At 41.3% G+C, this 27,075-nt stretch overlaps 1 protein-coding gene across 1 annotated transcript in view; it reads left to right on the top strand.

Annotated features, from left to right (window-relative positions):
- The first annotated feature begins 2,540 nt into the window (after window positions 1-2,540).
- GPRIN3 (GPRIN family member 3) overlaps window positions 2,541-27,075 on the top strand; it is a 71,290-nt gene continuing 46,755 nt past the window's right edge. The window contains exon 1 of the mRNA XM_004276968.3: window positions 2,541-2,869. The gene's annotated coding sequence lies outside the window, so the exon portion shown is untranslated. The remainder of the gene's footprint in view (window positions 2,870-27,075) is intronic.

The following is a 27,075-nucleotide window of genomic DNA, read 5'->3' as shown; positions in this document are numbered from 1 at the left end:
CCTTATTCATCATAGAACAATGTACCTTTGAGAAGCAGAATTTTTTTTAAAAATTCTGTATTGCTAAAGTGAGCCTATAACTGTGGTTAGGACTTCCCCTAAGGATTACCTCAGTGCCATTCAGACCAATAAGTATCTCCTAATCTTATGTGTCCACTTCATGGCCACAATCCTAGGCATCCTCATGGCTTTTTCATGGCCTCGGGATATTTCCTGCCAGTATACATTTGTTATTGTCTCTTGAATGACTTTCGAGTGAATATTTCCATTGAAAGAACTTCCTAGCAGTCTGAGAAATCAAACAGAAGAGAAGGATGAGTAAAATACAGTAGAAACTATAGGATAAGCACTAAGTGACGTTTTGGTAGATATAATGACCCTCACAAGGTATCTACATCCTAATCCCTGGAACCTATGTATGTGTTACCTTGCATCGCAAAAGAGCCTTTGCAGATGTGAATAAATGAAGGATTTTGAGCTGGGGATATTATTCTGGGTTATCTGGGTTGAACCAACATAATCACAAGAGTTTTAATAAGAGGGATGCAGGGGGCTGCCCTGGTGGCACAGTGCTTGAGAGTCTGCCTGCCAATGCAGGGGACACGGGTTCGTGTCCCGGTCCGGGAGTATCCCACATGCCGCGGAGCGGCTGGGCCCGTGAGCCATGGCTGCACGTCCGGAGCCTGTGCTCTACAGCGGGAGAGGCCACAGCGGTGAGAGGCCCGCGTACCACAAAAAAAAAAAAAAAAAAAAAGAGGGATACAGGAGGCTCAGAGTCAGAGTAGAGGATAGAAACAGAAGTCTGAGTGATGTGGTCACAAGCCAAGGAATGCAGGCTGCCTCTAGAGGCTGGGAAAGAAGACGAAGGAACAGATTCTCCCCTCAGAGCCTTCAGAAGGAATGCATAGCCCTAATGACCCTTTGATTTTAGCCCTGTAAAACCTATTTTCAGGCTTTGGACCTCAAAAACTATAAAATAATAAATTTTTGTTGTATTAAGCTACTAAATTTGTGGTAATTTGTTACAGCAGCAGTAGGAAACTAATACAGTGGTATAATAAAAAAAAAGTCCTGAGCTAGGGATCTGTCACAATCTAGTCCCCACCACATGTTTATTAATTGTGTAATATCAGGAAAATCACTCTACCTCAGCTTCCTTTCCTGTAAAGTAAAATTATACCTGCCTTACAGCGTCGTTATGAAGACAGATAAAATTATTCATGTGAGCACCGTGCAAAGTGTTTTGTGTTATACAAATGTTAGGTGTAAAACTTTGACTTAATGTTTTCTAAACAAGGGAGAAGACTGGAATGAAGACGTCCATCCTTGAATGTTACATCGTAACCACCCTCAGTAACTGACGTGTTACTTTAGCAGTGGTAGAAGTGGCCACCTGGCACCCTGGTCACAAACTTCCCTCCCTTAACAAAGTTGAACATGGCTAATGGACTGCAACATTCTTTGCCCAAAAGCCAAGACACAGCCTTAGAATCCTTCTTAACCCACCTTTAGGAAGTTGCTGTCAATCACCTAGAGCTGCCGTGAAAGAAGAAACTTATTAAAATCCCTGACCTAGTGGTTTAGAAAGTTTGTCCCTTGGCCAGCATCACGGGCACCCTCTGTGCGCTTGTTAGTAATGCAGATCCTCAGGCCCACTCTGGGCATACTGAATCGGAATCTACATTTTAATAAGATCCCCAGGTGATTCCCATGGGAGAGAGGATATATTTTGCAGCGTTTTGAATCCCAACTGTGCAGGTCACTACTGTGTGACCTCAAGCAAAGTGTCTGAATCATCAAAGCCTCAGTTTTCTCATCAATAAGGTGGAGAATAATACCCACCTCACTGGGTCGTTATGAGAATTACAGAGGTTGCATATAAGGCGTTTCGCACAGTGCCTGCCAACAAATACTGAGTGAATATGATTTCTTTTCATTGACTCATTTGCACCATCTACAGCTGCTAACCATACTACACATCCATTCAGTGTTGCTGGAGCCGTTTTGAGTGGACACTTTCCAAAGCCATCCACGCCCAGGAGAGCGCAGTGGGGCGGGGGGACAGGAACACTAGCAACAATGCCATCTCCAAACACGCAGGTACCGTACGTGTTGCAACACACAGGAAACGTTGGGTGGTCTCCCTGCTTTCAGGTCTCCCCGGCCCGTGGCTTTATGAGAAACCGTCTGCTGGAGTCTAGACACAGCATGGAGTCTGGTGACCTGCGGGAGGGAGCAACAGCCAGAATCCCTGCTGCGTCGCTCTCGGCCCCAGCCCTCTACCTTAATCCTTTTCTTAACTTTCCATCTGCTGCCGGTCCGCCTGCAGGGGCTCCGCAGCCCGCCAGCCCGTGCCCGACTGCCCCCCGGCCCGCCGTAGCAGCCGCCTCAAGCCCCTCCCCAGGGACGAGCGGGCCGGGCGGGGGCGCGGCGGGGGCGGAGCTCGGCGGCCCGCTGCCGCCACCGCCGCCGCCCCCCCCTCCCCGCCCCTTCCTCGGAGTCTCCGGCGGAGCAGCACTGCGGCCGAGGACAGATGGCCGCAGCCCGGGCCTGACGGATGAGCAGTTGGGCACGTGAACTCCCACCTCCAGTTTGGCTCAGTGCCCGGCGGCGGCGGCGGCAGCCCCGCGGTGCCCCCCGCCGTCTCCGCCCGGCTCCTGCGCGCCGCCTCTGCTCTTTGCGTAGTAATTTCAGTTCCTGCTAACACCCAGCTCGCTCCCGGAACGCGTCTGAAGAGGACCGCCGCTGCCGAGCCCGCCCGAGCCATCGGTGTGGCGCCGGGAGCCGCTGCTCGGGATATGCGACGGGAGGCCGCCGGCACAGCGCAGGCAGTGGCCCCGCCGCGCCGGGGAGAGCCGGGCCACAGCAGGTAGGCGACCGGCGGCCGCGGGAGGAGCCGCCCCCCCGAGCCACCTCTGCCCGGCGTCCAGCCCTAGGGGACCGGAGCTTTGCGGTGTGCTCAGTACCGATGGGAGGTGGATTCGGTCCCACATTTTGCCAGGTGGTCCTTTTTGCCTGTTGCTCTCGTCCCCATCCCAGCCTGAGCTCCAGGAGGGGCCGTCTTTCTCGCAGGTGATGAATTTCTCGGCAAGGTCATTGCTCCCTTAGGCTCTGGCTTTGAAGGTAAAAGAGAGAAGACGCCTGCTGTCCTTGTTCTTGGGAGAAGTATTTATAATCAATCAGGTCTGCACACTGTGAATATCCAGATAGGAGTGTGTGTGTGTGTGTGTGTGTGTGTGTGTGTGTGTGTGTGTGTGTGTGCGCGCGCGCGTGTTTGGCAATACTACACAGGCATTTTTCTCATTTTCCTACGCTTATTCCCTTTAAGGGAAACATACTATCGTTATATATAATATACATGCGTTTGTGTGCATGTGTATCCACGCATTTACACATATACAGTTTTTCTTGAGAAAGGCGGAGAGAGAAGGGCGGGCAGAGGTTGATAAAGGGAAATCATTGCAGAGACCTGTTTAGTATCTAGAGGTGAACTTTGGAACCACATTGAATAAGGGTAGAGACTAGAGGCTATAAACAGTTCTTCGGAGATGGATTTTAGAAAAGAAATCACTGCAGAACTCTGTCAGCCAATACACAGACAGATCCTTATGCCAACCAGGCAGATCTACAAGATACAGGCAAAATTTCAGACGCAACAATGGACAGTGAAGGCGGGTCAGGGTGGGGGGGAGAAGAGAGGAATTTAAACACTGGAAAGTGAATTTTGGATGGTGGAAGGCAGCAAAGCCCCAAAGGGTTTCAAGGGCTTTTCGGAGGGGCGTTGGGAGAAATCTCAGCTTGGGGTGTAGGTAGTTCAAGGTTAAGATGATGTGAAGGTCCAGAAAGCAGCACAGGTGGTGGGAAAAAGGCAATGATTTGGAGGAGGGGAGAAACGAAGCTCTGAAAGTCACCAAGAAGCTACCGCCTTTTTTTAAGGTATCCTCTTCTTCCTGTTCAGGCAGTACCTTGGATATGCTCCATGTAAATATTTTTCACAACACATTGGTTAAAGAGCCATTGGACCATGTTTTCATTTTGTTTTTGCAAAGAATCTGGGTCATGGTGGGACTGGAAGAAACTGAAGCGTTTACAGCACCAGCAAGATTTGGAGAGAGAGTTGATTAAGGCTTTAGCTTCACGAAGTATTTACACATCTCTTGCGTGGGCTTTTGTTTGCTCTTGTTGGTACTGCTACATATTTTACTTTGATAATGCTCTGAGTGTCCTTCTCCCGAATGGGCCTATTTTCCAGTTATAAACTATTCGTTCTCTTCCATTGTGTTCACCCCTGGCCTGCCCTGAGTAACAACTGTGGGAATAAAGATACATGAGTCACAGCTTAAACAAGAAAATCTTCTCTGCTGTTATCTGGGAATGGCAGGAATTTATATTAGAGAATATTCTTTTGAAATAGGATCACGAAGAACATTTCTCAAGCTTTTTGGTGCGTTTAGTGGAGGGGATAGGTGGTTGATTCATAAGCGGAAAAAAAAAGTAGTAATTGCCACGGCAAGCCTAGATGTTATATCATCGGAATTTATTTTGGAAACAGTGCAGAGGAACTCCTAGAGATCCCTGTAAAGTGTGTTTTGGTGCGGTGAGCCTTCACCCTCATCACTAATTAGACTTTTATGAAAATGATGAGGGCAAAATTGCAAGTGTATAGCTTCCTATTGGAAACAGAGGACTAAGGCATGATATGAATCAGAAGTGCCTCAATTGGAGGGCAGGGTGGGCTCCAACAAGCAGTTTTAAAATCTGGGTGTTTTTTTTAAAATTGCCCTAAAACAAATACACTTGCCCAATACGCTTAATTATTTGTCCTTTCAACATTTCCTTGGTTGTGCCCTAAATGAACTTGAAAGAATGTATTAGACACAGCTGTCCTTCACTGTATGAATTTCCAGTCACAAAAGCTGCAGCCTTCAGGGAAGCATTGAAATATTGATCATAGAATCACAAAATCATGAATAGGGACCAAAATATACAGAGGCCCAGGAAGAACAAGCAGCTCTAGGTGGTTGAAAAACTGTGAGGATGGAAAGATGGAAAGATGGAAAGATGGCGATGGAGAAGGAAGTGGTTCCACCCTCAAACTGAAGTCCAGAAGAGCTGCTAACTCATCTGGCCAGGAGACCATCTGATCCAGACAAGTTAGGTAAATACATTCATATTGAGGCTCTATGTTGTTCATATTACCCAAGTTTATCTCTTGCAACTATCTAGAAACCATGTTTACCTTAATTTACAATAGCCTGATTAAAAGGGAGATATGTCCTTGAGAAAGTCAGAATTCCCTGTGCCTCAATTTCTTCATCCACAAAATGTCTACCAGCTACTGTGCATATTGTGAAAATAAAAGAGAATGAGGGAATGGAGATTTGAGTATTATAGAAATGCAGGGAATCTTTATGACAGCATTGCTCAGGGCCAAAGAATAGAAAATACTTGTATATTCCAAGCATTTAATTGTCCCAGATGACTCCAAAAGGCAAAAAAAAAAAAAAAAAAAAAAAAAGTACTCAGGAAAAGCCCAAAGGCCACAGATAATTATAAAATTATTTAAAGTGAAGGAAATTATATACAGCAATCCCAGAGTAATCAGTAAGTGCCCTTCTAGAACTGGTCACAACCCGTTGTGAAGTCAGTTTACTGGGTCTGATAGCACTTTTATTTTTGAAAAACAAAATACAGTAAAACAGAATAGGCGAGTAAATAAGTATTGTTCTTGGAACTTTTAAATAGATATCTATATGTATAAACACATCAGACTATGATAAAACGTATATCTTATTATACATCGTTTCAGAAAGTCCAAAAGCTACTGCTTTAAGTGATACAAAGAAGAGATGCTTCCAGTTTGCAAGAACCTGAGAGTCAACTAGAGATCTACTACACAAGCATTTATGCCATATTCTGAATAGCAAACTGGTCTTGAGAAAGGCAAGGGATCATAATTTACCAGTAAATTCATGGCAGTAAAGTCAGAAGAGAAGGAGATCCTTGGGGACTGAATTAGTCTAGAAAAAGTTCAAAGTGGAGGTGGAACTTGAGGTAGTTTCTGAAAGATGGATGGATCTGGGTGGGCAGTGAGCAAGGGGTGGTGATACAGGAGGAGGAAGTAAAGGAGGAGGTGGGGTAATGTGAGGTTTATTTAAGTCACTTAGAAACGAAAAACATGATTATTGAGTTGGGAGGGAGAGAATTACAGCAGAATTTCTGTTTAGACTAAAATATGACTCAAAAATCACTTATTTCTATAATTTATTTTCTATCTAAGATTTCTTTTCCTAATCCTGGTACTTGAGGAAAATCTAGCCAGAAGGGCCACAATGTCAGTCATTAATCTCTTATTTCCTGCCATCTTTTTATTTCTTTTGCAATAATTTAATGGCTAAGGCTTGTTTCAAATGAATTTAATGGTTTAATTATTGAAGTTATGTGATACACCACATTACAGCTTGATTATTTCATTTCTCAGAACACAAGTATAGTCATTGGCACAGAGGGTCAAGGGTGATCAAGTGATTGCCATAAATAGAGCAAACCGCTTCTATCGTTTTCAACAAGTCTTCTTTCTTGAGTGCCTTGTAGGTGTAACACCCCGTGCTAGGCACTGGCAGCTCTGTGAAGATGAATCAGACCACTTGGTGCTCAGAATCCCAAAAGGAAGGGCAGAAACTGCCAGATTTTCGCCTTCAGTTGCTCTATGACTTGTCCATCATTTTAGCTAAATATGTAAATACGTTTACATGCATTTTGAGAAATTAACATTAGAATGTTTTGCTATAGCGAAATAGTTATTTTGAGGAGGTAGAATCAGAGAAAAAAGTCATTACTTGTGTTTCTGAAAACTTTTGGGGGGCTACTCTCAGCTCATGCCGTCCTTCCTAAGCAATAAAACAATCTTATGATACTGATATCCTCTCGAATAAAGCTGTACCTTTAAGCAGGAGAACCACTGCCAGTTAAAACAGAGACTCATGTGCGTCGATTAATTGATTTGAAAGGCAGTCAAATATGGAAATTCACTTTTTTGTAAAGATGTCCTGGACTCCTCTTTCATCTTTCTCCACATCAGAATGTTTAGACTAGCGATAATCTAACTTTTTTGCATGAGTCAAGTGTGGAATAATAAAAACATTGAGAGGCTGCATTTGAATTGAAAAGGCATTTGTTGAATTTCATGGAGGAAGATGTATATACATATATATACAATCTCTTACAATTCAGATTACAGTCTGGAATGCCGGTGAGAAAAATTTTCACAGCCTTTTATCTGGGCATGTTAGAGTTGGCAATACAGTAGCAGCGTTCTAATTTTTCATGTCTGTAATTAGACTGTCAGCTTTACTTTGAAGCTAGCAGTGTAACTGAGGGCCCGAATTATTATTTTCAGTCAGTAATAACTGACCCTTAGCTGGAGGGTTAAATGCTATGACCTGTGGAATCTGAATCCAAATCTGTAGGTAGGGCTTGAAATCTGTATTCTATGATGGTCTCCAAAGGATGTCAATAGCCAGCCTTGGACACCCCTGTTTAGTCCTGCTTTTATATACAAGGAAGTAGACAGATTACAGGTGAGTCCCAGACAAGTTAATAAATTGTCCTAAATCACTCTTAGAACTGGGGCAAAACAATCTAGACCTCCTCTTTCTAATTCTCCACTAACGGGAGGAGGGACAGACCTGAAGTGAGGGTCTGGGGGCTCCTCAGTGGTAGGGGGAGGGAAGTCAAATTTCTCCTGCAGTCCTTCCTCCCAAATTGCGAGTCAATGCAGTGAGCTCTGTCTCAGGGGTCTGATGTGGCAGAAAAATTGTGGCGATCAGCTGTGTGATCTGAGGCCAGGTGCTTTCTTGGCCTTACACACCAGATTCCATTTTAAAATATTAATTCTTGGGTCCTAAACCCAGTGGGTACCCAAGCCATCCCTAGGAAGACTGCTTGAGTCAGTAGTCACAGCCTGTGACACTGGCAGAAGCAAGCAATCCCTGAAAAAAACTCAAGGCCAGAGAGTAAAAATCCACAAAGTAACAAGTGCCTCTAGGGACCTCAGGACTGTTGCTAATTCAGTAACAGCTGGACAGAGAGCTCCAGAGCTCCTTAAAAAATCTAATTGCGCCTACTAATTTTCTGAAGGCATAGGAGTTGCAGAGAATCCTTTTTTTTTTACGGTACGCGGGCCTCTCACTGTTGTGGCCTCTCCTGTTGCGGAGCACAGGCTCCGGACGCACAGGCTCAGTGGCCATGGCTCACGGGCCCAGCCGCTCCGCGGCATGTGGGATCTTCCTGGACCGGGGCACGAACCCGCGTCCCCTGCATCGGCAGGCGGACTCTCAACCACTGCGCCACCAGGGAGGCCCCGAGAATTTTTTTTTTTTTTTTTTTTTAAAGCCTGAATTGCAAATGGTCCAACAAAGTGAGAGATCTAGTTTAGGGGGGAATACTCAAGATGTTTTATGTGGACAGATTCTTGATTGTTTTTTCAAGATACTGACTTCTAAGTAGACTCAAATTAAACTAACCATATTGTGTCTATGGGAGACTCTTTATAACATAAAACTTTGGGTAAATGAAATGCTTGAGGGAGTTAAATGTTTGTGTTCAGTATATTTTCTGAGGAATCAGAGAATCTTTTTGTTTCAATTCTTGTTGACAATCTTTCTAAAATCTAACACCCTGTGCCTGTATGTCTGCCTTAATAAGGACAATATGGCAAATACCAGGATTCAGAATTTTGCCTCGCCTCTGGGTGTTTGTTCTGAATTACACCTCTGTAGGACAGGGCTGCCGAATATAATATAGAATTTTTAAACTGCTTTTCTTGTTTTTTCACTCAGTTGCGAATGTGCCTTCTCATGAGACACGTTTAAAAAATTTGTTATTGTTCAAAAATGCAAAAGATATTTGAATCATTGTGGGTTCCGCTTTGTTGGACTTTGGTCTTTGCCTTTGCCATTGCCTCACTTTGGAATGCTTATTTCTTCATCTGAAATTAGTTTCTCAATCCCCTCAAAAGATGGTTTAAAGCTCAGTTATTTCAGAAACGCTCCATGCTTCTTTAGACCTGTATCTAACTACTGTTTTATACACAGCATGAATTTTAAAAAAAAACAAATTATTTATTTGGTTGCACCAGGTCTAAGTTGAGGCAGGCCGGCTCCTCAGCCAGGGCTCCCAGGCTCCCCAGTTGCGGCATGTGAACTCCTAGCTGTGGCATGCGTGTGGGATTTAGTTCCCCGACCAGGGATCGAACCCAGGCTCCCTTCATTGGGAGCACAGAGTCTTATCCGCTGCGCCACCAGGGAAGTCCCCATGGCGTGAATTTTTAATTTATCCTTACTTGTGTTGTTTTCTAAGCATGCCTTTCCTTGAATCCTATACATTATTTCTCCTTGAAATATGCAGGCAAGAATGAAGTGACTAGAATTTTAATGCTAATGAGAATCTTAACCAGAGCTAAGGTTAATAAACAGATGTACATTTCCCCCTGCATCCTTGAATATGTAAAAATTGCTTATGACAAATGGGTGTGGAGGATTGGTTTTGTTTTTCATGTTGAACAAGTTCTGAAAGCCGTCAGAGAGCAAAAATCTGCCAATGTCAGGGTCAGGGGCTAAGCTCCGACTGAGTGAAAATGGCTATGCCTTCTCCTTTCACATGGGGGATGATCTCTTGTCTACATATGTAGATTCTCAGAGCAAAAGAACGCTTTGCCGTGAGCATCTGAGGGATCTGCTGCACTTCACTTAAACTGCCCAGACAGGTTTGAGGATGCATGCTACAGATCAGAAGTTGAAAACTGGCAGTCTGTGGGCCCAGCAGGAGGATCATGTTCTACTTGGCCTGCAGGTATTTCTTTTTAATTAAGCCAATATTTAAAAATCAGAAGATCTATTATAAAAATGAAACACCAACCCACATTTTCTAAGCTGGAATTGAATAACCGTATGTGCTACCTCTTTATTACACTTCAGACCCCACTACTCCCTATTGTCTCCCTGACATTGAGACTTCATATAAGTCCCTTGTACTCAACAGCTTCCCTTAACTGTGAGAGCTACCTAGAAGCCGTAGATACTGAGTTCACGAAGCCTGGACTAGATGTTTTCTAAGTACCACTGAGCTCTCCGGTGCTCTGAGTGTACTCATGAAATTGATGGGACTCTACACAGTAGAGAGATCATTGTGCTGAATGTAGTTAACCCCCATAAACTGAACAGTTTTCATCATCAAAATATGTAGCTTCTGTGAAAGGGTAATGAATACAAACTGAGTTGACCTGGTCTGTTAAGAAGAGAATAGTGGAAATTTTTGTTTGCTTGCTTTTTACTCTCCCACGTGTTGCAAAAAGCAAAACAAACAAACGAAAAGTTTGATCAATTATCTATTCTTTAACTTGACCAATGATTACAGTTTTACATTGGATTGCTTTTTTTTAAAATTGAGGTATAGTTGATTTACAATATAGTATTAGTTTCAGGTGTACAGTAAAGTGATTCAGTTATATATATGTGTGTGTGTGTATATATCTGTACATATATGTATATATATATTCCTTTTCAGATTCTTTTCGCTTATAGGTTATTGCAAAATATTCAGTATAGTTCCCTGTGCTCTACAGTAGGCCCCTGTTGTCTAGCTTTATATATTTTTAAATGCACCATATCTGTTTTACGTACAACTCTTTCCATAGACACTACACGTGCATAGCCTCCTGAAAGCCCAAAGCATATCTCGAGCTTTCGGTAGATGGTACATGCTGTTTGGTAGGCAGGGCAGTTGAGAATAAACGGTCAGGGCTGGTATCGACTCGTATCCCAGTCTGTAGCTGTGGTCTGCACACCTGAGGAAGGGTCACCTGACGATGGTAGCTGGCTGTGCTTCCAGCCCGTGGCTGCCGCTGCCGAGCTCCCTGTGCAGTCTGCCTACTTGATTGTGTGGAACTGCTCTGTTCATGTGGCTGAAAATGAGGTGACTCTGTCAGGGTTGATGTATTCGTGTTGTAAATAAAAACAAATGCCCTTCGGAGACAACAAGATGGAAAACGCAGGCAGATCCCTAAAGTAGAGAAGGCGCTTCCCAGCTCTGACATCTCTCCCACTTTCTCAACTCCCGCTGCCACTCTCCTTCCTCGTGCACACTTCATGCCTGCCACCTCCACATCGTGCCTCCCACTTTACTTCTAAAAGCGTCGTCGCACCTAATTATTAAGCCCAAAGTATCAGTGCTTCAGCAGCTTCACTCCAAGAAGACAGTGCTGAGAATAGTATCAGTGGAAGCCAGCGGAGGACACAGTGCTACATCGACTCCGTGCTTTCTCGGGACAGAGTGTATTTCCTTCTAGAATAATGTCCAAATCTTTAAGCAGTAGGCATCACCTGAAGTGTATTGATAATATATACAAAACCAGAGGTGTTCAAATTCTTTAGGGATAAACTTATTTTTTTCTTAGCGATTTTCAGTACCTTAAATTTTGTTACACTGAAACTTTTATGCTCTCTTATGAAACTATTCTCCTATTCCCCTGATGGTTGTTTTGATGTTTAAAATTGCAGTGATGGGTTTTTAAAGATCATCCCTCTGGGGTTTGTGGCTTTTGAGTGGTGAGTCCAAGTCTCAGGAAGGGATGATCAAAGTTAATAACCTGAACTGGACTGGGTTGAGGGTACATCAGTACTTCTGCCTGGTAAATCAAATAAAAGCATTCCTCAAACTGGAAGTAGGAATTTATTTAGGAGTTGAAGGATAGAATGTGAGAGAGGGCTGGCAGAAGGCCCTGATTTAAGGAGGATGGATGCTTGGATCGTTTAATAAGTTGGTGTTGAGTACTTTATATCTTAGACCCTGTGCTATGTGCTAGGGATTCAAAGTTGAATAAAACATAATCTGAACTTTCAAAATAATTCCCAGACTACTGGATTAGATAAACTTATTGATAAATGTGGCTCAGCAAAGTTACAGTGGACTCTTCTCCTGGTCAGGATCTCTGGGATTTCCCCAGCAGCCTAACGACCAGGCTCCTTTCTCAGTCCCAACCAAGCAACCCCTGTACCTCCCTCTTCCTTCCTCAGGCCCTAGCAATTCAGCTCAATTTCCGTCCGTCTTCACAGCTTCACCACCTTCTCGCCACACATGGGTTCCTTTTTTCCTAGCCAGGCCAACATGAAAACTAGAAGAAGTCTTTCCCACACTGTACTTCCTTCATGCCATCAAAAATAAAAACATAGACACATGTATTTTCAACTTCATCCTGCTAAAAACAACTAAGAAACAGAGGGTCCCAAGAGTGACTAAGATGGGGCAAATACAAGATTAAGAAATCTAAGTTTCTGCTGGTGGCTAGTCTGAATACTATAGGACGTTTCCTCCCCATGAGTATACCAGAAACTCTGTGTAACTTCATCCCCTCTCTTTCTTTTCTATTCAAGAAAACATCTACAAATGCAAGTGAGATGAATGAGAGTAACATTATTATAGAAATGAGTATTATCGAGATTGGCATAGCTGACATTAGAGAAAACTGCTCTAAATTATTCTTTTAATAAATCATTTGTTGTCACTGGTACTTTATCATTGCTCATAAACAGTTTGTGCTACACTAGTGTATTATTAGATGGTTTAAAGGTCAGGGTTTTACACCATTACTTAGACTCTCAGGGATAACCTCCACCCTAGGGGGGATGATCTTGAGTCAGATCATTATTGGGTAATGTACCCATTTCAGGGTACTGAAAATACCTGGCTGTTTTCATAGTTGCTCAGTGAAATGCCCCATGCCCTCATACTATCTCTTTTTTTCTAAGGTGGTGCTCATCACTTTACCCTGGTTTTCCTCTCCAGGGTTAGGACCCTGAAAGTTCAAATGGTAATTCATGTCTCTGCAAAGCCCTGGTGAATGACTGCATCTCTGTGTGTTCACCCCTACTTAGAGGAGAACTTCCTAGCCTTGCTGCCCAGAAGGTCGTGGCAGAGGGAGAAGGGGGGAGGGTACCTGGATTACAGAACTAATGATGATGAGTGGGAAAGAACAAAAGACCAGCCAGACACATGAGGGAAGAGGAAGTAAAGCGGGGTAAATGGGTGCAAGAGACCAAAGGACCCACTCAGGCCACTTTGCCGTCTTGGTTCTGGGGCGCGAGAGAACGGAATACATGTCTCTTTATCTATCTGCTTTCCACTGTAAGGAAACTGGACATGGGTAGATTATAGGTGTGTATAATTAATGACCTCTGACTCTTTCAAAACTTCATTCTTTAGGCTCCTCTGCCAGTAGCATCTGCTAAACTCATTTCTCATTTAAACAAATCTGTGAGGTTTGTACTATTACTTTCCGCATTTTAGAGAGGAGGAAACAGATTCAGTAACTTGCCCAGAGTCCCTTAGATACTGATTAATAGAGCTGTGTGAGAATCCAGAGTTGTCTACAACTTCAAAGGCACTGGGCTACATACACTGCAATATCTGAACATTACTAACTTCAATACTATGAGTCAAAACATGAGGAATGGGCAGGATTTTACAGACTGCTCTTTCCTATCTCAGATTTCATTTCATGTTGTTTAAAGAGCAAATGTGAAAGCTTCTAGATCAGTGATAAGTCATTCTTTCAGCAAACAGGGGGAGCTCAAGGACAAACATTTTAGGTTGAAACTTTATAAATCTTTGTATAGGTGGTAAACTTGCAAAACAAAACATTTTATCAGAATATCCAGGTGACACATATGTCCTACAAACAACATGTCTGCTTCTTGAAAGAAAAACCAATTTCACCCTGTCACGTGCACACACATGTGCACATTCACACATATAACAAGAAAGAAAACCAGGCATGAGTCTGTGTTTAGCTTTCCCAATGGACTTTGGACCTAGAAACTATTTATAGCACTAGTGTTTCCGTGATTGATGTTTTAATCACAGACATTCATTTACTTATGAAAGTGAGCGATTCCTTATTATAGCTTGCAGCTAAGTGTTCTGGTTGCAAATTGAAGGCTGAACAAAAGGTAATCTAGGTATAGGAGGCCCATTTAAGACAAATTCCTTCTTAAAACTCTATTTCTGACAAACTAATGGTGCTTGACAGGAGGATGGATAGACATATATTTGTCCATTTCAAACATGAAAATCCACTAATTGTTTTCAAGTAGTGACTTCTGCCTTAGTATTTTTAAGTAATAAGTGATTGCTTTTTTTTCTAGTTAAAAAGAAAGAAAACAAAAGCCCCCTACAGGCACTAGGCTTGTCACTGGACTCTTGTCATCAATATGGAATGTCTTTACCACTTTGTGTTGTTTCAAAATACAAACTCTGTTCCAGAGGGTAACACAGTAGAATGCACTGCTTTTCAAAGTGAGGGAGATTTCCATCAGTGACCTGTGAGATGATCTTAGGTCGTATACGGATTTACTTTGTATTGAATAGTTATGAATTTCTTTTAATATAAAAATACTTAGAATAAATTTTAAAGTATATATTTTAAAATATGCTATATGAAAAATATATCACTGGCACAACAAACCTGTGATCTTACAGGTATCATTTCTTAAGGCTAGGCTAATATTTTTAACTAGTGCACCAGTTACAGTCAATTGAATGAAAAATAGTAAGTCAAAAATCATTTAGAGGGGGCTTCCCTGGTGACGCAGTGGTTGAGAGTCCGCCTGCCGACGCAGGGGACACGGGTTCGTGCCCCGGTCCGGGAAGATCCCACATGCCGCGGAGCGGCTGGGCCCGTGAGCCATGGCCACTGAGCCTGCGCGTCCGGAGCCTGTGCTCCGCAACGGGAGAGGCCACAACAGTGAGAGGCCCGTGTACCGCAAAAAAAAAAAAAAAAATCATTTAGATAAGAAGTACATAAGACAGAAATCATGAGAGAGGTACACAGGTGTCACAATCTGTGAAAGTGGTACATGAAATCATGTCATTGCCCAAGGCTCCTCAGGTTCTCTCTAGAAATGAGGTTAGTCCAGGAATCCCTAAGATCAATTCTAGCTCTAATGTCCAATTATTTTTAACAGTCTATTCTTGGGCCTGTTTTCTAAATTTGGGTTCTCTTCAGCCTTTTCTGGACTTTAAAGATACCCTTCTTATCTTCCCCCTCCGTCAGCAGGCCTTCATTCATTTACGCCACATACTCCTGAAACAAACATTCTGTGGAGAACTTACAAACTAGGTAATGTGGGCAAACAAGAAAGCTACAGAATTGTGTACCCCTGACTTCAGTTTTCAATGAGTATACAAGTCCGTTATTCCCATTGAAGTTAAAGCCCTCGAAAGCCCTGGACTTCCGCCATCATCTTTTTTTTGTACTTCCTGAACAACTAAAAGATCTTCAGTGGAAAGTCCCTTCATTGATAAAAACACATTATCAAGGCTCACGTTACAAATTTAAAACATGTGTTGTGCAAACCCTGAATAGGATTACACATGAGAATGGACAAAAAGGCCTTTCTGTATTTCACAGCTAGAGTGGCCTAATGCTTGGGATCTTTTGAACACAAAGGGGGAAAAAAACAGTACTTTCTTGATTTTTGAGTTGAGAGCAATGCAGTTGGTCAGCTAGAAATTTTTACAGGTCTGAGTGAAATGAGGCTTACCTCAGGTGTTTTTTTTGAACTCAGTTACATTGAGGGAGGAATTGAGTTTCAGTGGTGTTTATTGTTTTTCTATATAATTTACCCCCAAACACATGGTTAAGGTATAACTATCATTATGACTATATTTCTTTGGGAATTTGTCCTTGAGAAACATTGCAAAAATGTTGTAAAGCACCTGAGTGTTGTAAGTAGAAATTGTCACAAACATCTGTGTAATGTCAATTGAGCTCTTTTATGCTTGCCAGCAATTCATAAGATTCTCCTATACTGGCAAAAAGGATATAGCTGTGGTTTCCTGCTGGAGTTTCTGTATAATAGTGAGAAAAGCATCAGAGGATGCAGTTGCTTGTGGTCGTTCGTTCATGCACTGCTGTTCTTTTCTTTCTTGTAAAAAACAGGAAGCTGAAGTTTGTTTTTTACTCAGTTCAATTGATGTTTAATAAGGACGTATCCGTGTACCGCTATGGGAGGATGTAAAGATGAAAAATGCATCCCTGCCTTAAAAGACCATAAAATCTTAACATTAAGAATAAGAGGTTGAAACATTCAGGGCAGTATTTATCTACTTTCAGTGCACATACATTGTGATAAAAATTAATTGAAATTGTTTTCAAAATGTTAATGTTTATGTTTTCTCATAGCAGGTATAACATTCCAAGTGTCACATTAAAACATATTTTGAAGAAACAGCTAGTTAGTGCGGGTGGTTTTTCATGCTAGTAATTGCACCAAAGTTCAAATTAGTTTGTTAGTTTTTCTGTATTCTCTGGTGATGCATCAAACTTCTAATTCCCCAGCCCAGTAGTTCTGAGGGGAATCGGGCAAAAGAGCATATTCCAAGTCCCGTTCTCAAACAGAAGGTAAAATAAAATGATATACTTAGGCTTAATAAATCAGGACGATTGCATTTGACACTATCATACATTTCAAAGAAAGAAAGCCATGCACAAAAAGAATATTTGTAACCAAGTGTGTATTCTGAATAGAAATGATTTAATGGAAGCCATATCAGGAAAGCAGAACCACTATGGTGATATGGAATAATGGATTTATTATAAGTTTTAGACCTTGCACAGTTGTGGGAGCTTATAGAAAAGTTTATGAGCAGTGGTTGCTTTTGCATCTGGTATTGGGTCTGAAGTCATCATAGGTTAGCAGAGCTGGCAGTGGAAAGAAAAGCTGGATGTGAAGTGGAGACAAGGACAGACTAGAGCCTATGTTGGACTCCTGTCTCCTCCAGCCTCAGTGACCTGGGAGAACTGTGGAAGGAGCTGGCACTCTGCACTGCAAAGCTGTTTGTGCACCTGGGCCAAAAGGTGACGATGGGGATCTGGTGGGAGGCAAAGGACCAAAGCCTGGCTGCTGCCCGACTCCACCAAAGTGAACCGGAAGATCAGCGCCCAGCACCTGTTGCACCACACTGCCCTTCTGAAAGTAGAAACACTGCCGCTTCACTTCTGCCTTCCAAACCTCACCTAGGTTTCCCTTGTTACCAATTGTAACGAAGAGCCATTTAGAGAAGGGAATTCTGGGAATGGATTTCCATCTGAGCTAAACTGACAGCTGGTACAAAATCATCACAGAAACTAGCCACTAGGAAGAGAAATGTCTCAGGTCAGACAGTCCCTTGTTTTTGAATTCTGCAAGAATCCTTCCTGCTAAAGGACTCAGAATCCAATCTGCTCGTGGATTACGTTGCAGACATTTTATTCTATTTTATACAAATTTTCTTCTATATACAACTATAAGTTGTTGGTTTACTTACACTAAAGCTTCAGAAGGAGTATTTATAAAAAAAAGTTCCAAGATTTATGTCATTTAAGCCATTGAGCTCATCTCTTCAAAATATATATCATCTTGCAATATAAAAGTTAATGAGATTAACTCAGCACATGTCTGGGTGATATAACGATAAACATATTTTCTGCCATAGTAGATTCCAAACTCCATTTTTAGATTTCTGTAGGTGCTACAGAAGGTTCGTATAATATCATGTTACAGAAAAGCAAAAGCTTGTTTAGAGAGAGAAGCTGCCTTCCCGATGTTTCTTTTATTTATTTTTTGTTTTTCTTTGAGACTCTTTTTTCTTTTTTAACATCTTTATTGGAGTATAATTGCTTTACAGTGGTGTGTTAGTTTCTGCTTTATAACAAAGTGAATCAGTTATACATATACGTATGTCCCCATATCTCTTCCCTCTCGCATCTCCCTCCCTCCCACCCTCCCTATCTTTGAGACTCTTTTGCTTGTAAGGATGTATACAGTGGTGCTATATGAAGTGGTGAGCTTATTAATGGTAGAAGGATTCAACCAGCTGCTATAGCCAGAATTCCTGCAATGACTGGGAGGTTGGCCTTCAGAGCTTCTGAGACTCATTCCACTTTTGAGATTCTTTGAGTCATTATCAGTGACTCTCAACCCCTTTTTTTTGGCCCCCAACTCACTTGATAAATGATGTCTACCGTTGGGTACCCCTTGTAATTCCAACTTTTTCTCTCTCACTTAAAAAACACATTAAAATGCAAGTAAGTGATCTAACTCAAAAAATAAATTATAAATAAATATGCATTGTCCCTTACTTAAGTACTAGGAAGAAAAATCTTGTCTTTCATGTACGCACGAGAAATCCGTCAAAAAACAGATCACAACCATATTTTGCCATGCTAACCATATTTTCTGATTTACTGCTTAGTAAAGCAAGAAAACAAAAATCTATAGTTTACACAAATAAAAATGGAAATATCCATAACAAGGAAGAAAAATGCATAGTTTTATAAAAATTCCTGTAGTATACAACAACTGATGAAATGAGGCAATACTATCTTACGTTTTGGATGCATTAGTTGTGTTGTTGTGTGTGTTGATCTGATCTGAGCATAGAGATGCATTTATTGAAGAAGCATGTGGTATTGGCCTATTGTTGCAAATCTCTGCACTTGGGCTAGGGTAACGGTGCATCATACGTACACAGGTGGCTAGGATTTACTCCTTATCCACTAATGAATCTGCAGTCTAGTAGGAGAGAGAACACAGAGGTTCAAGCAAAGGGAGAGGAGGAAGTGTTAAGTGTGTGCTTACTATGGAAATGGAAATATTATGGTTCTAAAAAGATGAAGTTTTACAATTCTGGTCCACACTATACATCTAGAATGACAAAGACAAAACAAACAAAAAAACTTGACAATACCAAGGGTTGGCAAGAATGTGAAGCAGCTGGGGCTCTCGTATGCTGCTAGTAGGAATACAAAATGGTACAGCTACTATGGAAAAGTTGGCAATTACTTATAAAGCTAAACATTCATTTACCATTTGACCTGGCAATTCCACTCCTATTTACTTAAGTGAAATAAAAACCTATGGTAACACAAAGACCTATTTCTATGTCATAATCACCCAAACCAGGAAATACTGAAAATATCCCTCAACTAGAGAATGAGTAAACAGACAGTGGCACACCTGTGCAATGGAATACTATCCAGCAGTGGAAAGGAACAAAACTATTGATATACACAACACAGATGAACCTCACATATATTATGCCAAATAAAGAAGGCAGCGGGAACAGTTCTATACTTTTATCGTCACATGACAATCGGGAAAAAGCAAAACCAGGAGTAGAGCACAGATGAGTGGGGGACAGTTTGACTACAGTGGAAGAGTCAATTCCCAAAGGAATTTCTTTGGGGGATGATAGGATAGTTTTATATCTTGATTGTGGTGGTGGTCATACAACTCTGTATTTGTCAAAACTCATAGAACTGTATACCAAAAAAAGAAAATCTTACTGTACATAATTTTTTTTTAATTCTTAAAAAATAAATTTAGCCTTGAATCATGGTCCAGATCTTAGCATCTTCCTGGTTCTGAAATCAGAAAAGCAGGCCATATGGAGAAGATGCTAATCCTATTCTCTGTTTATTGACACAGAAAAATGTGCAAACTGAACAGATTTGTGCTCTGATGTCCAGAAATCTTGGGTTAGTTTAGATCTCAAAACTCTCTTTAAATGGATGGAGGCCCTGGATATCCGTTGACAGTTCTGTTGCTTAAAATGATGTTATGTTAACCATGCGGTGGGTGTGTGTGGGAGGAGTGTGAGCTTTCGGTGTCATCTACTGTCTGTGTGTCAATGGGCTTGCGCCCCCCTCTTTCCCCAATCTCATATTCACAGACCCTGAAAGTAATTATTTACAATCTGATTTGTTAAGGTCTTATAATATGAGCAGTGCTGCTCTACATGCTGTGAGCACTAATACCAAGCTACTTAGAATCTGTGTCAAAGATGGAGCCTACAACCTAGGGTGAGAGATAAGGCATGTGACTCAATAACTATAATTCAATCAGATTATGATAAATCCTATAATAGAGGTTTTCTCACTGTACTATGGCTGTTGAGAGGAGGAAGTCGTCACTTCCTGCCAGGAAACATCAGGAAGGGTTATTTTGCGGAGAGGGTGGCGTTTGTCCTGAACTTTAGGATTCTTAGTTCCTAAGCTCTTTGAGAAATGGGTCTTTTCTGTCTTGTTTACTAGTTTTCCCCCATATCTAGTCCAGTCCCTGATACACTACTGATACATCAATATTTCTGAATTAATTAATAAGAGAAAGAAAAACCAGAGACAGAGAACACACTCCATGGGTACATGGCCTGAGCACAGGAATGCAGGCAAATGCTTGAGAAATGCATGTTTGAGAAACTGAGACTTGTTCAGTGTGGCTGGAGTGTAGGGTGCTTGGGGGAAGCAATGTTCCAAAAAGGTGTTGAAATCAAACCGGAAGTGTTCTTCTGCACATTTTTCAGTATAGGAAGCCACTGAAGGATTTTGAGCTGAGAATGATATGATCAGTCTGTTTTAAAACAATGTCATTTGACAGTGATTACGAGACAGTGACTATTAGTGATTATATAAGCTCTACTGGAGCAAAGCAGAAAGACCACACCTGAGGCACCTACACCAGCTCAAGCAGGACTTGGAGAAGGCAGGGGTTGGAAGAGTGCAGAAATCAGAAGCCCTGGGATCAAGTCCTAACTCTGCTACTAAGCTATGGGACAAATCACATATGTTTCTGAAGCCTCAGTCTTTGTATCTAGGAGGTTAATGTGGAAGTTATAAGAAAGAACATCTGTGGGAGCTTTGTATATTTTAAAGAGCTATATAAATGTGAGTCTCGGCTATCGGAAAGAAAGTTGCAAATATTTCTGGCAGAGATGTGACACGAATTGGTGACCGCATGATTATAGGAGATAAGGGAGCTGAAACTGTCAAATCACTACAGGATTTTAAGCCAGACCTGGGTGGGAGACCGTTGGTGCCATTAACAGAAACAGAGCTGTCAAGAGGGAAAGTGCATTTTGGCATTGATTGACTGATGTCCAATCCTAGGTTGGATGTTAAGTTTGGGATACTGGCATGACATGCAGGTGCACAGCTATAAAATGGAGAAGGACGGCGATGTTGGGGGGAAAAGCGGTACCTGAAATTACAGCCATTAGGTCAGCACCGTTAGATACCCTAAGTGTGAAAGAGATTTCCAAGGACAGGAAAGAAGAGGACTGAGAGAAGAATTCCTAGTAAAACCCAGGTACAGGGGTCAGAAAAGGAAAAAGTTTGATCTAAGGCTACAAAGGGACCATCCAAAGCGGAAATGAAAGTCAACAAGGAACAGGGGCAGGAAGAGGCGGGCGTCAGCAGGGAAAACCATCCTCCAGACAGATGAGGAATAAAATTCAGTTTCCTCACTTTGAACTTAATATAATACTTTAAAATAATTAAAATTTTAAATTTTAAAATTTTAAATTTAAAATTTTAAAATTAAAATTTTAAAATAATACTTTAAAAAATAAAATTAAAAAAAGAAAGAAAATACTACTTTCTTTGCTGGCTTGTTGTGGAGAATAAATAAGAAACAGTATGTAGTGCAATATACATAACAGGCTTAAAACAGGAGCTCTTATTAGCATTGCTACTGGAAATTAATTCCCGTTTTCGATATCCTTTAGGGATTTAAAAAAATGTAAACCAGGCCTTGTGAATTTGGCATATGTGTGATGTTCCTTTCTTAAAAGTAAGTCATAGGCTAAATTTGCTGCATAATAACATCTCCCACCCTTTAAAGTGTAAAACCTAGTTCCACCCCGGTTTCAGAAGAGCTCCATACTGTTCTGACAAGAGCATATTGTTTTTCAGTAACTCATGAAAGTGCCCTGCATGAAAAACATTTCTCCCATCCCTGCCAAAGTTAAATCATAGCAAAGGTACCCAGGGTAAGAAGAGCTTTCCCATCTGCTTCCCGCTGCCCTAATGTGGAAGGTATCATTTATACGCCATTAATGCAACCTTTCAATCCTGAAGGTGGCAATGGAGAATAAACTTAGTTGACCCAGAAAGTCACTAGTGAAGGTAAAAAAATTAAAAGAATATTGGTTTGATGTATACACTTTTACTTTGTCTTAATGAATAAGTGATCAGGACAGCATAGACCAGTCATAAAATCTATCTGTGCCATGCCAATTATTTTTTAAATGTTTATCTAAGAGGCTGAGCATCTCTGCTTTGAGTCAGGTGAAAACCAGTTTGCTTTTAAAACAGGAAAACAAAAACAAAAAACAAAACAAAGAAACCCCTGTCTTCCAGGATCACATCTTGCATCTCATCTCAAACCAGCCACCCTGAAAATGTACAAATGTACACATTTAAGGAAACGTAGTGAGAAAGCAGAAAAGGCTCAGGGACATCTGCAGTAACTCTGGGGAAAGCTATCCAAGGCAAGGCGCAGGATGCTGTGGTCTTTCAAGATCCTTGTGGCTCTGAAATTCAGTGGCACATTATTCCATGTGTTCAAATGATTAATCAAAAACTGTAGAGGGAAGGTGGCCAAGATGGCAGAGCAGGAAGACCCTGAACCCGCCTCCTCCCACAGACACACCAAACTTACAGCTACTTACAGAGCAACTATGTATGAGAACTACCTGAAGACTAACAGAAAAAAAAATTTCACAACTAAAGACACAAAGAAGGAACCACAGCAAAATGGGTAGGACAGGTAGACACACAGTGTAGTCAGAACTCACATCCCTGGACTAATGACCCACAAATGGAAGGCATATAACAATCATAGGGGTCCCCCCCAAGGAGCAAAGGGTCCAAGCCCTACAATGGGCTGAGCTTGAGGGTCCTGCACCAGGAAGACAAGCCCCCAGAACATCTGGCTTTGAAAACCAGGGGGCTTATGTTCAGGAGAGCCCAAGGGCCATAGGAAACAAGAGACTTTGCTCGTAAAGGGTGTGCCCAAAATCTCATACTCTTGAGTCCCGACACAGAAGCAGTAGTTTGAAAGGAGCCAGGGTCAGACCCACTTGCTGATCTTGGAGAGCCTCCTGGAGAAACAGGAGGCAACTGGGACTCCCCCTGGTATGAAGACGCTGGCAGCAGCCATTTTTGGGATCTCATTCTACCGAGATAACACCAGTGCTGGCCAGCACTATTTTGGAATTCTCCCTATAACCTATTAATACTAGGGACACAGCCCTGCCCATCAGCAGGCCAGTGTCAGCCCTGAGCACCATGGGGTCATGCAGACAGCTGCATAGGGACCCAACTCCACCCTCCAGCAGGCCAGCACCAACCCCATGGCCCCCTGTGCCGTGTAGCCAACTGCACAGGAAGCCTACCCCACCTACCAGTGTGCCCACAGTAGTCAGTTCTGCCATAACAGGAAGGAGCACACATTCCACATAGGGAGCACCCCTAGAGCATATGGCTCTGGTGGCCAGAGTGGAGCAGGCTGCAGGATCCCATAGGACATCTCCTACATAAGGCTGCTTCTCCAGGATCAGTAAATATAGCCCACCTACCTAACACGTAGAAATAATCACAGAGAATTGGGCGAGATGAGGAGACAGAGGAATATGTTCCAAATGAAGGAACAAGACATAACTTCAGAAAAAGAACTAAACAAGTAGAGGTAAGAAATCTGCCTGATAAGTAGTTCAAGGTAATGATCACAAAGATGCTAACAGTCATGGGAGAAGAATGGATGAACACAGTGAAATTTCAAGAAAGAGTTACAAAACGTAAAGAGCCAAACAGAACTGAAGAATACAACAACGGAAATAAAAAATACACTAGAAGGAATCAACAGTAAATCAGATGATACAGAGGAACGTATTAGCAAACCAGAAGACAGAGCAGTGGAAATCACGGAAATCAAACAGAAAGAAACAAGAAACTAGGACAGTTCAAGAGAACTGTAGTGGAAAACACAGAAACCAAACAGAAAAAAGCAAGAAGCTAGGACACTTCAAGAGACCTCTGGGACAACATCAAGTGTACTAACGTTCGCATTATAGGTGCTGGTAAGAGAAGAGAGAGAGAAATGGGTGGAGAACATATTTGAAAATATAATAGCTGAAAACTTCCCCAACCTGAAAAAGGAAACAGACATCCAGGTCCGGGAAGTACAGAGTCCTAAACAGGGTCAACCCAAAGAGGACCACAACAAGACAGTCATTAAAACAGTATGTTACTGGCCTAAAAACAGGCACATAGATCAGTAGAACAGAATAGAGAGTTCAGAAATGAACCCACACTTATATGGGCAATAACTCCACAACAAAGGAGGCAAGAATATACAATGGGGGAAAGACAGCCTCTTCAATGAATTGTGTTAGGAAAACTGAATAGCTACATGCAAAAGAATCAAACCGGACTGCTCTCTCACACCATGCATGAAAATTCAAATTGGATTAAAGACTTAAATGTAAAACCTGAAACCATAAAATTCCTAGAAGAAAACATAGGCCGAACACTCTGACATAAATCATAGCAATATTTTTTTGGATCTGTTCTCAGGGAAACAAAAGCAAAAATAAACAGATGAGACTACATCAAACTTAAGAGCTTTTGCACAGTGAAGGAAACTATCAACAACACGAAAAGGCAGCCTACCAACTGAGAGAAATTATTTGCAAACGATACATCTGATAAGAGGTTATTATCCAAAATATACAAAGAACTCATACAACTCAGCATCAACAAACAAACACAAATGACAAATGGACAGATGACTTGAATAGACATTTTCCCAAAGACAACGTACAGTTGGCCAACGGACACAAATCATTAGGGAAATGCAAATCAAAACCACAGTGCGATCACACCTGTAAGAATGGCCATCATCCAAAAAACAACAAGTAACAAATGTTGAGGAGGATGTGGAGAAAAGGGAGCTCTTGTGCACTGTTGGTGGGAGTGTAAATGGGTGCAGCCTCTATGGAGAACAGTACAGAGGTTCCTCAAAAAATTAAAAATAGAATTTCCGTATGATCCAGCAATTTCACTTCTGGGTATTTACGCAAAGAAAATGAAACACTGATTTCAAAAGGTAAATGAACCTCAATGTTTTTTGCAGCATAACTTACAATATCTAAGGTAGCAACCTAAGTGTCCATCAGTACATGGATGGATAAAGAAGATGTTATATATACAGTTGACCCTTGAACAAAATGAGAGTTAGAAGGCTGACCTCCCCACCCCCGTGCTGTTGAAAATCTGCATATAACTTTATGGTCAGCCCTCCTTTGCTTCAAGTTGTACATCTGTGAATTCAACCAAACAGATTGTGTAGCACTTTATTTAATGAAAAAAATCTGCATGTAAGTGGACCTGAGCAGTTCAAAGCAATGTTGTTCAAGAGTCAACTGAATATACAATGGAGTATTAGTCAGCCATAAAAAATGAAAGCTTGGCATTTTTGACAGCATCGATAGATCTAGAGGGTATTTTGCTAAGTGAAAAAAGTCAGAGAAAGACAGATACCAAATGATCTCACTTATATGTGGGAACCTAAAAAGCAAAACAAAAGGAAATGAAAACACTCATAGATACAGAGAACAAATGGGTGGTTTTTAGAGGGGAAGGATGGGGGGGGAATAGGTTAAGGAGATTAAGAGGTACAAACCTCCAGTTATAAAATAAATAAGCCACTGGATGTAATATACAGCATAAGAATATGGTCGATAATATTGTAATAACTTTAGTGACAGATGGTTATTGGACTGGTGGTGATCATTTTATAATGTATGCAAATGTCGAATCACTGTGTCGTATACCTGAAACTAACATAATATTGTAGGTCAGCTATATGTCAATTAAAAAAATTGTGGGACCTCCCAAGGAAATTGATAACACCTTTTTGTCATCATTTGATATAAGTTGCTGTCCCAACACTGAAACCAAGGCAAATTTTCTTCTATCTTTACAGTAATCAGTAAAAATCAGTATTATCATGGAATCGGCCCATCAATCTTTCTTAACTTTAGGATTTATTATGATTTTCTAAATTTTCAAACATTTCTAAACATACACATTTCTTTCTCTACTTTCGTTCCACATTTCAGTTAATGGAGTCATTTATTTTTCACTTACTCCAAAGTATGGAACTTTGAAGTAATTCCTAGAATAAAATTCAGTTTCTTAACTGGCATTGAAGTCTATTCGTAATAGACTTGGGCCTAGAGCCATGTCTCCCAATGAGTATCCCAACCCATACCCTGTTTATACACTACTCCCAGCTCTCCTCTTTCATATACTCTTAAGTTCCAGGCATAATGGACCACAGTAAGTCTGTAATTTCCCATCTTTGAATCTTTGCTTAGGCTTTCCCTTTTTGGCCCCAAAGCTCAACTTTAAAAGCCCAGCTCAGATCTTTACCATGTGCTAGGAAATAGCACACAGTCCAATTTAGTCAGTTTAAATATATAAGCCAGAGTAGACTAACTTCTAATAACATATAACCCCAAAATGTCAAGGCTTAAGGAAATAACATTATATGTATGTACTTTAAAAAATCTTACCCAGCACTTCCAAAAAGCCTTTGAAGTTCACTCTCGTGTCAATTGAACATTTGCCCTCCTGTACTCCCACAGCACTTTCCTTTACATGCCTAGTATTATAGTTGTCCTTAGGGGTATATCTTCCCTAAAATGGTCAGTTGTGGAGCATATCAGCCAGCTTTTCTATATCTTTCTATATCTTTGCATGGCCCCCCAACTTAACATAATGCCCTATACACAGGAATCCCCAGTAAATGTTTATTAAATTCAGTTCAGTTTTCCATTGAGTTCAGTACCGAATTCTTCAGGAATTTGAGACAAGAGTAGTAGATTAAAAAAATAATAATTTGCTTTGTAAGTATTTTTGTGGTACTACCATTCAAATCCTTATAAAATTAACAGTTGAGTTTTTTTTTTAAGTGGCTTTATTGTATCTAAGGTTTTTACTGTATTTAAGGTATCTTTAATGAGATAAAGCATATATTTCCCTGTCAGTACTTGGTGATATTTCTTCCTTGAGATTTTTGTTTTCTACTCATTATGAAAGTAAAAAAGCTCCTGGAACCAATGATAAGGGATAAAATAAAAATAGGAAATTAATGTAGAAGAGGAGATGTACATAGGAAATGGAAATACATTTAA

This window comes from Orcinus orca, chromosome 4 (assembly GCF_937001465.1).
Source record: "Orcinus orca chromosome 4, mOrcOrc1.1, whole genome shotgun sequence".
In the NCBI taxonomy this organism is placed as follows: Eukaryota; Metazoa; Chordata; class Mammalia; order Artiodactyla; family Delphinidae; genus Orcinus; species Orcinus orca.
Note: the sequence above shows the minus strand (reverse complement) of the source record. Positions and strands in the feature narration are given on the sequence as shown.